General features: G+C 32.9%; 1 protein-coding gene across 8 annotated transcripts in view; it reads left to right on the forward strand.

Moving 5' to 3' along the window:
• TENM2 (teneurin transmembrane protein 2) overlaps positions 1–13906 on the forward strand; it is a 3953434-nt gene that overhangs the window by 606331 nt on the left and 3333197 nt on the right. For 6 of the 8 annotated variants that reach the window (XM_054685270.2, XM_054685273.2, XM_054685274.2 and 3 more), the window contains one exon: positions 7352–7403. The exons of the other annotated variants lie outside the window; for them this stretch is intronic. The gene's annotated coding sequence lies outside the window, so the exon portion shown is untranslated. The remainder of the gene's footprint in view (positions 1–7351; positions 7404–13906) is intronic. 8 annotated transcript variants of the gene reach the window in all.

Genomic DNA, 13906 nt, shown 5'->3' on the forward strand with positions numbered 1-13906 from the left:
GCTATGGAATAGCTGGATCCCTTGTAAGATTACAGTCGAGGTGTTAATCAGGTGTTTTCATCTGGAGGACTGATGAAAGAAGGGAAGATCCTCTTCCAAGCCCTTCAGGTTGTTGGCAGAATTTATTTGCCTTTGGCTGTAGGATTCAAAGCAACTCAATTCTTTGAAGGCAGTGACAGAGGAAGAGAAAGGGAGAAGTATGTCTTATATAACAGCATAATCGTGGTATTGGCTTTCCATTACTTTTGTGCATTCTTTTGATTAAAGGCAAGTCTTGGTTCCCACCCACACTCCAGTGGGAGGTTAATATGAATGGCATGGAGCAAAGGAGGCAGAGATCATTGGAATTCACCTTAAGGTCTGTCCACCATGGAATGTCAGTCAGACCCAAGTAATATTCAGCAGACGGAAAGTCTAGAAATTGCTATTACTTTTGGAGAAAAGTTTTAAGATGTGAAGACAAACTGTGATTTACAAATAAATTACTGTATTTTATTTAATTAATTACATCTCAGACAAAATTAATGACATTATATAATAGCAGATGAAAGAAAATTGGCTCATAATTCTGGATATGTGCTTGATAATAAATTGTCATGCAGTTGATTACTACATGAGGAAGAAAATACTTTAGAAATTGAAAATATATTAAATTATTTGCTATTCAGAGCCATCACAGATTAGATATTACATACACAAAAAATACCAAATAAGTTGGTAAAGTTATTTTTACAGTTAAAGTAAATGCATATGTAAATTGGTTATTAAGAACATATTATTGTGGAAAATTATACCTGTATTGTTTTAATAATAGAAATGTAAATACCCTGGATATTAAAATGAATCAATATGTACTTTAATACTACTGAGGATGTTCAGAACAGCTCCAGTGATCTTCCAGGACTTGAATAGTTGTCTGTTACGCCACCTGAAGAAACTTCCAGAATCTTCTAAGTGAGGTGTGGTTCAAAGAATCCTAGAATAGGAAATCAGAGACATGGGTCATGCTGTGAACTGACTTAGATTTTAGGCATGTCATCCAAGTCTTCATTTTAAAAAGGGAGCTGCATGGGGGTTATGATTCTATTAAAAGCCATTTCTGCTTCTACTTTCTGTTTTTAAACCTAAGCCAACTAGAGATTAGACTCTCCAGGTTGAATCTTCAGAGAACGACACAAATGATCAGGACTTGGTAAGGAGTGAAACATACATTCTTGAACATGCTCAAAAAGCTAATGTAAGATTGGACAGGAAAAGGGAGTCAACGGAATAGGGTCACTCTTTAAATAAAACACCATACGTTGAAAAATAAGACCTAAATGCTTTGGTTTAAAAAATATATATATGTGTATAATTTTTACTTAATTCACTATGTACTGAAATGTTAAATATTTCATTAAATTCAGCAGCAGATGAAGGTATTTACAAAAATAGGTCAGTGTATATGATTTTTAATTCATATTCATCATTTCAATTCAATTCAATTCATTTTATTTAATTCAATATAGTTCCTTCTATCTCTCCTATTTGTTATCATTTTCTACTATTTTTTAAGAATAAATTTCCCCTTCATACATGTTAGCACGCAAAACATGTTTACAAATGTGTCTCAGGTTCTCTCTGAGTTTGTATTTTAAAATGGTGACATCGATATTTATGTGCAGAGAAGCATGAAGATCTGTACTATAAATACAAAGCAAGGCTTTATTATTGTGAACTCATTCATGATCAGTATCAGAGATTGTTAAGTAAAATGAGCATGATCTTTCAAAGCGATTTAGTTTAGAATCCTGATTGTCACCAGCAGTGTGAAATCTTACACAAGTTATCTCTCATCCTGTACCCGTATTTTTAATTTGGAAGTTCCTATCTCAGCATTAGAAGGTCGTTGTGAGGATTAATGAGATATGTAAACCACCTGGAATGATTTTGGCCCACAGTACATGACTGAATATATAAGTGGCAACAATGATGATCATATGTTTTGCTCTAGAGTTGAAAATTGTATTAATCCAAGTATTAAACTTAGTTCTGCCCTCTATTTGTCTCCATAGAGTGGTCAAACTCACATAGAGCTCAAAAAATTGAAAAGTATGATTATAGAGAAAGAAGCAAGAGCAGAGAAGAATTTCTGTTTTTCTTATATGTGCATCAATTGTGATATATTTTAATTATACTGTCATAATATTTTAAAATTCTGGAGCTGAGAGGTTATATACTCTGGACCTACCTAAAGATGAAAAATGAAGGTCATTCATCATTCATTTCCTACAAAAATATACTACATTATTGAGCACTCATTTAGATGCTAGTGATCTATTGGTGATGAAAGAATGATTAAATAAGTGAATGACTCTATACTTACTTTCAAATAGCATATACTCTAGTGGAATAGAAAAATACTAATTAAAACAGTCTATAAATACCTGGCCCAGAGAGGCCGTGGTATTTTTCATGGTTATAGAGTTCGAGGACTAAGCCCAGCACAGAAATAATTTATTGAACAGTTCCAATATTCTCAGTTTTATTTTTTCTAATAATGGTTTCATGTTTTCTCTTATTAAACAAGTTTAAATTTTGTAACTTAAATATATTATGCTAATCAAATTATATGTCAGTTACATTTATCATATTTGCTTGATTCTATCACATGATAAGTTGTGTAGCCTAAAATCTTTCAACATAATTATTGGTGCATTTGCAATTGAATCATAACAGTATTCTAAATGATACTGCATGCAATGAAGCTATTCAATAAAGCTTGCATGAACCTAGAAATTTGTTTAGTGTGTGGTTTATACTATTGGTTTACTGATACATAAAAATCAGAGACTCTTGTACTGACATAAATCAACTGTTAAATAGTACATTTTACTCTTATACTTTCTAATTTAAATTAATAGATAAGTAACATGATTACCCCTCTTAATACATACTCACAAAAATAATATGCTCTAGAAAAAAAATGTGGCCACCATAATAACACCAACCCATACTTATTCAGCAGTGTGTTTCTATGCATCTAGCTCTGGTTTAGCCCTTTACATGTAGTAAAGTTTAGTATTAGTTCATTTAACCCCCATCTCAGCATTTGAAGTATATGTTACTATTAGTCTCATTTTATAGATAAAGAAAATAGAGGTTAGAAAATTTGGTCCAGATCACACCTCTAATCAGAATGCTACACACAATGTATGATCAATGACAGATACATTGTGCAGGCAAGAAGAATGACAGAGATTCAGAAGGAGTGATGATGGGAGTGAGAAAGAGAAGAAAATTGTTATGGAGTTTTGCTTTAGAGTCAGAGTATGAAAGGTGCAGAATTCGGAGGAAGGTGCGTTTGTGCTGCTGAGCTATCAGTAAAATTACATGTCAATAGATTGTTACTTGGGTAAAGCCATTAGGAGAAAATCAAGATGGAATCCATGATTCGTAGAGTCATGGTCACAAGCATTCCTGGAATGGTGGATTAGTAAGATTTTAAAAGACATGGAAGATGATGCAAAAGAATTGTTCCCTTGTTGTTTGTAAGAGACATTTGTAACTCTCTCCTATCCCAGCTTGTAAAGGAATTTTACCTCTGTTAGATATGTTTGAAACTAGAAAATCATCTGTTGGGTTGACAACCTATACTTGGGCCTAGGACAGTGGTCTCTCCTGCCAATGGGAAGAATCAGACCTCTTCTATCTTGATATATTATGGTCCTCTCAGTGCTTTCAGTGCAGGTTTCACACACATCCCTGGGGATGAAAGATGAAATAGCAATGATACCTATAGATGCTTCACAAAGGATACAGAGTAAATCAGGACTCTTATTCAACACAAGTAATTAGAGCGAGACAGCTTCATAAATGTTATCTCTGAGTTTACATTCAAGATAACAGGTGGCCAATACTTTTCACCCAACCCAGTATCATAGAACCTACAGACAAAGCATGTTATTGAGGCAAGGAATAAAATAATGGAGAGATGATACCAATAATTTGAACTGATATTGCTAGCTTTATGCTGCATTCATTCTAAATTCTTCTGGGTTTCCCAAGTTCTCAATATTGGTGGGGAAACAAACAAACAAACAAAAATCAAACACCAAAACAAAAACACTTAACTGGCTTTCATTGATTTTGAGTAACTCCATCAAATCCACTTAAACTCATCACTTGCCTTAGTTGGAAAAAAATAGTGTTAATAATGTCTCATCAAAGGTAAATACTGCACACATCCTTAATCATCTTCTCATTTTCTGTGTTTTTGTAGTTCTTTTAATTTTAAGTCATTTCTTATCTTTTTACTGCAGGGCAATACATGCCGACACACTTCTTGAGATGAGAGCAGGAATCCCTATTCTATTATGGCGGTTGTGCATAAGCCAAATTGTGCTGTAATTTATCACTTTCTTAATATTCCTAAGGTTTCTATTTTTTCTACTTTGTTATTCAGTATACTTTTAGAGTGCTTCCTTGGTTTCTTGTGCTTAATATAACTGGACATTTACTCTTATGCTTCATAAGAATGTGAGACACAAAACAAGTTATAAAAACTTTGCAGACTAGAAAGTGGTTCTTAAGGGTGGCGTGGTGGCTCATGCCTGTAATCCCAGCAATTTGGGAGGCCAAGGCAGGTGGATCATCTGAGGTGAGGGGTTCAAGACCAGCCTGGCCATCATGGTGAAACCCCATCTCTACTAAAAATACAAAATTAGCCAGGCGTGGTGGCACACACCTGTAGTCCCAGCTCCTCGGAAGGCTGAGGCAGCAGAATCCCTTGAACCCAGGAGGCACAAGTTGCAGTTAGCTGAGATCATGTCACTGCATTCCAGCCTGGGGGACAGAGCGAGACTCCATCTCAAAAAAAAAAAAAAAAGTGGTACTTAAATACTTAATTAATAATTCTGTAGCTCAGAGAAATAAAAAAGAACTTCAAGCACACATTTCTAAGTGAATTATCTTCTCTCTCTAAAGCTTTCTAAATAGATGGCACCTTTGGATTCCTATTAGGCTGAAGGGAAATGAAACTCTCATGAAATATCAATGTAAAAGTCATAGTATAAATCACAGCAAAACAACAGCAACAACAAAGCAACCACAGTGATATAGCATCTCTATCTAGGTTGAATGGAACTGTAAAATGCAAGTTTATTATTTGAATATATACAAAAAGCATTTTACTTTAAAAAGTTCTTATATTTATGCACTTTGGAAAGTTCAAGCTGTTATTCTGAGGAGGTTTAAATGAATTAATATTTGAAAAGGGTAATCTAGAAATGTCTGTAAAATAAGAAAGATGAAGAAATGGAAGGAAACAAAATAACAGACATGATTTTTCTAGCCTTCAAGAGTTAGTAACTGAAACTGAGGCACTGTGGAATAACTCACTTATTTTCTGAATGGCATTTTTAGGGCCCCGAGAAAGTCAAAGGAAGATGTGAAAAAAGAAAGGGCAGCTTCTGTAGTCACAAGATAAACATAGCCATATTAATTAAAAATAAAGCATCATTACATATGCCTTTTTGTAGCTCATATTAAAATTTAATTTACAACTTGTTCTATAATAAATTGTCAATATAGCAAAAATGCTAAGTCAACAATCTAGTTATATATTCAATGTATAAATATGGTTAACTTCTCCGTTGAGAAAAACTTAGAAACTTCTTTATTAAAATGAAACCAGTCGGACATTGCTTTTCTACTTTATTTAATTTAAAGGAAAAATATAAACTTAATGTATTCTTTTAAAGTTTAATATATGCTGAGGAGGATTTCCTAAAATATTGGGCATAGTTATGTGAACTCTATACATTTAGTCTGCTGTTATTGTTCTTGTTTATACCACAGAGAAAGGTATATGTACATTATGGTGGACCAGTAATTTCAATAATGAAAAAAAAGAAAATATAAGCAATTAATACCTAATAGATGGTTTTAATTAGCTTACAGCAGGTCTTAATATTAATGAAAAAATAAAATCATATTGTCATTGTACACTGACTACAATTCAAACAAATATTATTGTATTTGTTTAGAAATAATACGTTTTAATAAGTATATTTAATAGGTGGATATAAATGTCTTATTTGGTGCTTTTAGAAAAGAAAGATAAATTCTTAAACCTAGCAAAATAAACAGAGTATATTAAGATATTTCTTCTTTAACCTGTATCAAAGTGACAAAGGAAGAGATTTGGAATCATAAAAGGAACAATCATGAAGGTGAGATCCTAATTTACTTTCCAGTTTCATTTCAACTTAGTTCTTCATTGCTGCAAGGCATAAAAGTTATTGAATTTTACTACATTCACCTCAAACTAGTTTTCTATCAAACAGAATATCAGTGGAACAACTCTGCTGAGCTCTCTACATGAAATTGTCCTTTTGTATGTCTCATAATCGGTGGCGATGTGGCCAAGCATCTGGTGGTGACAAGCAGACGTCTTTGATTTATTGGCTAATATCACTGCTTGTTAGTGGATGGTTGAGCAGGAGACTAAAAGAGCATAAAATCAGAAAGAATAAATTATGAAGGCACCGAACTGTGCCATTATAAACCCTTCCTTGTCACAGCTGTGACATCTTATAGGAAATGGAGGGTGACAGCAGTGTTCATTCTTCAAAGGGCCAATACCTTCTACTTGTGATCCCTACCATAAATAGATAAATACAGTGAAAAAATCACATGAGCAAGTCGGCACTTACATGGGAAATGCCTTCCCCTCAATGGAGCACTTGGGTTCCAGTTTTCTTCTAGCCCGAAGTAAAGCAGAACAAATATTTCAGTAAAAAGCAGACATGAGCTTCAGGATAATATGTACATCAGTCATGTGTGCAAAAACATGAAAAATTCAGAGATGAATTTATCCCACATTGCTTTTGCCTTGAGTCATCCTGGAAAAGTTACTCTTGTTTGAATTGGTTACCCAAATCCTATTTTAGTGAGTCAATGCAGTCAACCCATCCACACTACAAATCTCTGCCTAGAAAATGATTGCCTAACTTCAGTTAGTATTTGGTAAAACAATATTCCACAGTAATTGAAAAATTCAAACTGCCTTTTAAAGTGAGTTTACTCTGTTAAAATCATTAAAAACACATCAGAAAATAAGGATTTATTAAAAGTGCATAATGGTAATGAAAATAACTTTGTAGTACAGTGGAGAGTACATACATCTCTGAACTTATACAATCTCTTAGACTTTTGTCTTCTAATACGGTATTTTTTAAAGTTAGGTTTCTTTGAAAGATAACCATTCTATTATGTATATTGAGAAATTAATATTTTATAAATTACTGAATTAAAGTAAGATAAATCAAAGAAAAGGCAAAGTAAATGAATGTACCTTTCATTTTCACAGATGCTGTTCCAGCTGCATACTTTCATTAATTCATTCCACGAATCACCGAAGGGTAACTTTTGAGTTCAATCCTAAGCATGTTCTTTACTGGGAAATAATATTGGAAAGGTATTATAAGACAAGGTTCAGCAGTATCAGACAGTGTGTCCAGGGAACTATAAGAAAATCACAGTGTATAGAAAAAGAATGCATGAGAAAAGATGGCAGGAGGCAAGCCTACCAAGAGAAGTTGGAGACAGAACATGAAAGGATCTGTCTGACATGAAATACATGGAATCGTCTATTAGTTTATATTCTGCCCTATTTTAGAAAAGGTTTATTACTAATTATGAAGACACATAAAATACAACAAGTTAAAATAAATTAAAAGTAGGTTTAGTAAAAAGAGAAAAATGGCAATATTAAAATGAAACCAAGAATAAAGGTAAAAGTAAAATATAAACCATAATAATCTCCTTCAATACGCTAAAAATTGCTCATTATTTTTGCTCAAAGCTTTTTGTCAGCCACCATGAAAAAAGAAACTATATCACCTACAGTTTTAATATTCTCAACATTCCAAGAGAAAAAAAAATGACAAATTTGTAGGACAGGTTTTTGTATTGGTTTATAATACATTCCTATTATGTCATGCCAAATAGTTGAACTGAGACAAAGCAATTCCATAGGGGTGAAGTTCAGTGGGTAATTCAAATATTGATTAGTTATGTCTGAAAGATATGTCCTCGTGTAGTCATCCCCATTTCTTCTAGTAGAAGCACAAGCTTACATCAAGGTAAGTCCAAGATTTTCTCAATGTATTTCAAATTTTATGTAGCAAAAATAATATTTCTATTCCTTTTGTTTATTTTCTCCCTGTGCAGTGTATCTTGATGAGATTTTACTTAAGTTGGAGGATACATTTTAGACCAATGAAACAATACAATATGGTAATGTGCTACATGGAAAACTCATTTTTAAGTGACCCTTCTAAGCTGAAACTGATGGTGAATGAAAGGCCATGGTCACTCTTGATAAAAGAGAAGTGTGCATTAAAATTTTGTGGCTAGAAATACCAAGAAGTGACTTTACTTATGATCCCCAAATCAAAAGGAGCAAGTGCAGATTGTCATAATTGCAGGTATTGATTTGAAATCGAACTGTTGCTCACATGGCACCTTGCAGTTTTATCCAGGGGATGTGGGGCCAGAACTTTTTGTTTGCATGCAAGGGATAACACTATATAAGGCCAGCAAGGGCAAGTATTCCAATAGTATTAGTGGTGTGAAGCTGGAGCATCAGAGCTCTGCCCTAAATGCAAAGAAGAATTAATTTGTAAGATTTTGAGGGTAGAAGTACCCAAATATATCTCTAACACAAGGCAATTTTGACTTTGAGCTTGATTGCAAAAGGCTGCCATAATATTTGCCGTAGAATGCACATTCAAGGAAAAAGAAACACAAAGAACCAAAAGTCAATAGGCTATGCTGAAGCAAACAACAATAACAACAACAACAACAGAAAACGATCTGGAGTCATGGATTTTGCAATGGAGTCTGGGCTCCATGTTCAGCTAGCCTTCTAAAGTACAGCAAGGCTATACTCCTCTGAATCTTAGCAATATGTTTTAACATTTAGTTGTAGTTCTAAGTAATGTAGAAAATAAAGAATCCACTATAAAGCTCTATTTGAATGGTTATTTTGTGCAAAGAATTTACAGAATATTTTGTCCAGAGAATCCGTAGGTAATGCTGGGCTATAACCAACTCTCTGGATAGTTTCCAAAACAATGTTTAAGATTTTATTTCTACTTCCTAGTGATTCTCTTCTGTTTCTTCCATACTAATTATTGGCTTCATGGATTTAATTTTAAGAAGTATACGTATCTTATCTTGAAGCATAATCATAATTCCTTTCAGAATTCCTCAGATTGTGGATAACTTACACAACTCATTTTGTGATTTTATACAGATAGTATATATTTTGTATAGATATCATGTATTATGGATAATCAATTGTATATATCTATATAAAATCACTCTATATAGTGGCTTTATATGTGTGTGTGTGTGTGTGTATGTGTATATATTTTTGAAATTAGTTCATTTTCTAGAATCAAATGAAGGGGAAAAATTATTGTTTACCATCCAGTTGTGTGTGTGTATATATATATACAAACATAAACCTACCATATTTAAAAATTTAAATGGGCACATTATAAATTTTACATTTTTATGTAATTGTGCATAATATGCATTACATATAACACTATTTTTGAGAATATATACTAATGTCATACACTATGCTAATTTATATACAGAAATATGAAATGTCTAGCTAATATATTGAATAACTCGATTCAAATTTGGATCTTTTAAATTTGAGTCCATTTTTTTGTGTTGTTTAGTTTTTAATAAGCACACCATTCTTTCTTTCAATAATGAATTGAATAAAGATGTTAAAGTCCTAAAATGTTATTTTCCCAATGTACTAATAATCTAACTTCTAAAAGAGGGATTACATGACACAATTCTAAAATCTTGTGTCCTAAATTTAGCTGAGACTCCTTTGCAAAATTTTTGTTATATTATCAAGATTCTGGCTATTAGCTGTTAGAGTATTGCTTGTTTTCAAGCCCTGACTTCCTTCCTTAAACATTTTGTTTTGATTTCTCAGGTATGTAGAAAATGTATACAAATATTTCCTATATTGGATATTATTCAATCTTTGATATAATCTAAGTGTGTATCCTCTTTATGTGCAAAGGAAAAATCCTGTCTATGATGGATTTCACTAACCCAAAGAGCATTCTCAACATTTTCTTTTGTAATGAGAGAGCATCAGATGTATATATCTTCAAATAGCATGATTCTTTACATTGAAGAAAGCAACAGTAGTAATGTGGGTAATTTTCCTAACAGGCTTGCCTTATTTGGTTTGCAATTATAATGTTACTGAGGTGAATTCTCAGTGGCTCAGCACTAGACACTTCTTACACACTCGAGTGGGTACAGGTATAGCCATGTGCAGCCACGTGTGGTAAATCTGTCAGAACTAACAGCAGGGGCTCTGATAAGAGTTCTCCATCAATAAACCTGCTTGATAGCTCAAGGTCTTTGAATTGTTATCATAAGTGGCACCCTTATGATAACAATTAGTGAGGCCCCTATTAAGGGTCTGATCATATTTTCTCAGTGCCTGTTTTCTCAACTTGCCATAGGTTTATTACATCTTGATCATTTGAGATCATGTTAGAGTTTAAACCTATCCCTAGCCAATGTCAGGATTTGAGTGTTTTCTTCCCCGTTGATGAAAGACCGCAGGAAATGTCACATGTGAAGATGGTATTGGCAACCATTTTCCAAACAGAATACTATGTTTTGTGAGAATAAGATACAATTTGAAGATATACTATAATCTCATTTATTTTGTGTAACCATAATACAAAAGCTTATGTTTCAGAAAAGTAAGCAATTTAGTTAAAATTCTGGATGCTAGGCTTCTCCAGTATCTACTTGAATGGCTTTTCTAACCTCAACATAACCAGGTCTCTACTCCAGCCAGACTGACTTACACCTGACCTGCATCTTTCTCTGAAAATGCGTCTGGTTTCTTCAGATAACTCCACTCACTCTCCATACCATACCCCTACCACTGATATTTCCTAGCCCATGACCTTAATGTAACCCATGCAAATATACCTTTGAGAACTAATGACTGAAAGTTATTAATTTATAACCTTTCCAGTTTAAGATCCTAGACTTTTCCTGCAATTTTGAGCAAAGGCAATGCATGCTCACCCACTAGTTTCATGATTTTAAAGAACAAATATTATATTTAAATTCAGCTTACATGTTGTAGAGATTATTTTAATGGCCATTCAATATGTAAACAATTTATAAACAAAATAATTCTTTAATCCAGTTGTAAATAAGCTCATGCTATATAATTTCAAAATCTTGCGCTCTCTCTCTCTGTGTGTGTGTGTGTGTGTGTGTGTGTGTAAATTTATTGACTTGTTTCATTTAGTGGTTTTGCCCCTACAGCCATTATGTCAGGAGTTGAAAATGCATAAGCTTCCAGGGACTAGGCAGGTAGATAAATTGGTGAGGCAAACAAGTATTTAAAAAGCAATAGTACAAACATGAACTTAAATGGTCACAGACAGAAAGCCCAGATGTTGGGAAGTAATAAGGAGTGGTGAGGATTGTGGAGAACCAAGGAGTACATGCACTATTCAAAGTGACCCAGTGCTACTCAGCTCTGAGAGATTGTATTCATGTGATCATGCAAGCACATGTTGGCCAGATCTTCCAATGTAAATTATAAGGAATTTAGATAGGGAATTATATGTGATATTTCAGAATTCTTTTATGTTGACAAATAATTCACTGTATCATACAAGCATAACCCACCTGTTGGTGAATCTAGTTGTCAGGCTACTAGTTATATCTGAGGAGAAATTCTAGAATTGGGAAAATAATTAAAAACAAGTATATTAAAATAAACAAAATAGTTATCTGCTATTACTAATAACAACTTAATTGATTTGTTAGTATGAAATATCACAGAAAACATATGGGTAACAAAATGCTATTTCAAGAATGTTCCAACCTGGATCATATCTGAGTAATATGATCAGAGAGTTCATAGATATTTCCCATACTATGTTTGCTCTTCCAGACTAAGATGAAGACAAACTTGGGCAGAGAGTAGGAGGAAGGATATGGGCATAGGAACAACTACATTTTATTTTCAGATCTATCACTTGTTTCTTGTGTAACATTGCATAAGTCAACTGATCTCTCAGATTTCAGGTTTTTGTTGTTGTTATGCAGTGTTTTTTTTTTGGCTGTTTGGCAAAATGAAGACATTTTGTAAAATGGATTATGAAGTTCTTTAAAACAGTAAAATATTAAAACAAAAGTGAAATTATTAGAATACAATGCAGAAAATTATGTGACCTTCATAATTCACTTAGTGTTTGTGGAGTGTCTTAAATTGAGGTTAAATCCCCTAAAGCTCTGGTGTTTTGTGACTTTATGATTTAATAGTAATATTTTGGGATTTACATGTTATATCACTTCATAGTCATGACCAGAAAGTAGCTTCACAGTTGACATCGAAAATAGCAAATAATTTCACTTGCCTTTTCACTGTGTGTGGCTCTATTTGGTTTTCTCTTTAAAATGAGGTATGGGCGATGCATACTAGATGGAGTGACTCCAGTTTTAATCACTTCACTTTTCATTTGAAAAGTAATTCATCATGAGAAGTCAGTGGGGTATAGAGAGCACTAATTGCAGCAAAATATCAAGGACAGTTTTCCTCTGTCTTAATTAAACATTAATGAGTAAAGTTATTTGCAAATGCATGCTGCAGGGATGGACTTGTCTATCTACGTTTGGTAAATACTGACACTAGATGTCAAAATAAAGCACCTTAATTGATTTATACTGGGATAGTTTAAAAAGATTGCACCTGGCTTGACATTTTCCTAGGTTTTTATAGAGTAGTTTCTGATAAATTATTTATAAAGAAACTTTTCCTGACCTATCCTAATTACAGGAGTGATTGTTTCCAAACCAATCAATTTGGTGTAAATTTGACTTTTCTCCTGCTGTTTCACTGTCAGCTTAAGGAATTCTACAGTAGATATGAGGAATAAAGTTTTATATTTCCAGAAGGAATTTGCAGGCAAGTCACATTTCCCTTTATTATTTGGGATATTTTGCAATATTTTAAAAGATTTTTGAATTAATAATTTTGTATGAGTGTATTCAAGTTTTATTTCAGTATATTTGTTAATCTAATTGCTTTACTTGAGCTAATACAAAACCTTAACTAAAACGGAAAGCCTAAGGAGTACATTAAAGTCAAACTTGAAATCTTAGAATAATGTTCTAAGTAACATTGCCTTTGATATTTTATAGTGCATGTGATATAGTTAATACTCTAAGAAAAGTCATAAAACAAAACTTTCTGGCTCTCATATCAAGTTGTTCTGTAGATATAACAAAAACAGAATTGCCCAATATAATCTGTAAATTAGTTGAAATGTAATTTTATCAGATTTCTTTATAAATTTCTCTGAATGATTTGACAGCAATATTTATTTTGATAGGTATAATTAAGCAATACTTTAGAAACTGTAAAATTACAATTAATATTTTGAAATAATTAAGTATATATTACATTAAGTGCTTCTAATTTTATACATAAGAAGAGAAATTACCAATCATGCAGTCTATGCCTTACACGATTTTATGTAGATCAGTGTAGCAACATAGCAATTTTCAGAAAATTACAAAAACACAGTGCATAGAGTTTTAAAATATCAGTATGGTAGTGTATATTATTTTTTTAAAAAGGGAGAGAAAAGAAAAAAATCCCTGATGTGTTTTAGAATGGCTTATAAACTCTGTATAAACTGTTTTCAGACAGCACTGTTAAATTGCACTCTGAATTCTACTGAAAACTCCCAGTTTCCCAAACCATATGGCTTGATGTAGATAAAATTGGCTTATGGCAAATAGTATAAACACACTTCACATTTTTCCACCTGTGAAATTCTAA

This window comes from Pan troglodytes, chromosome 4 (assembly GCF_028858775.2).
Source record: "Pan troglodytes isolate AG18354 chromosome 4, NHGRI_mPanTro3-v2.0_pri, whole genome shotgun sequence".
NCBI classification, from domain to species: domain Eukaryota; kingdom Metazoa; phylum Chordata; class Mammalia; order Primates; family Hominidae; genus Pan; species Pan troglodytes.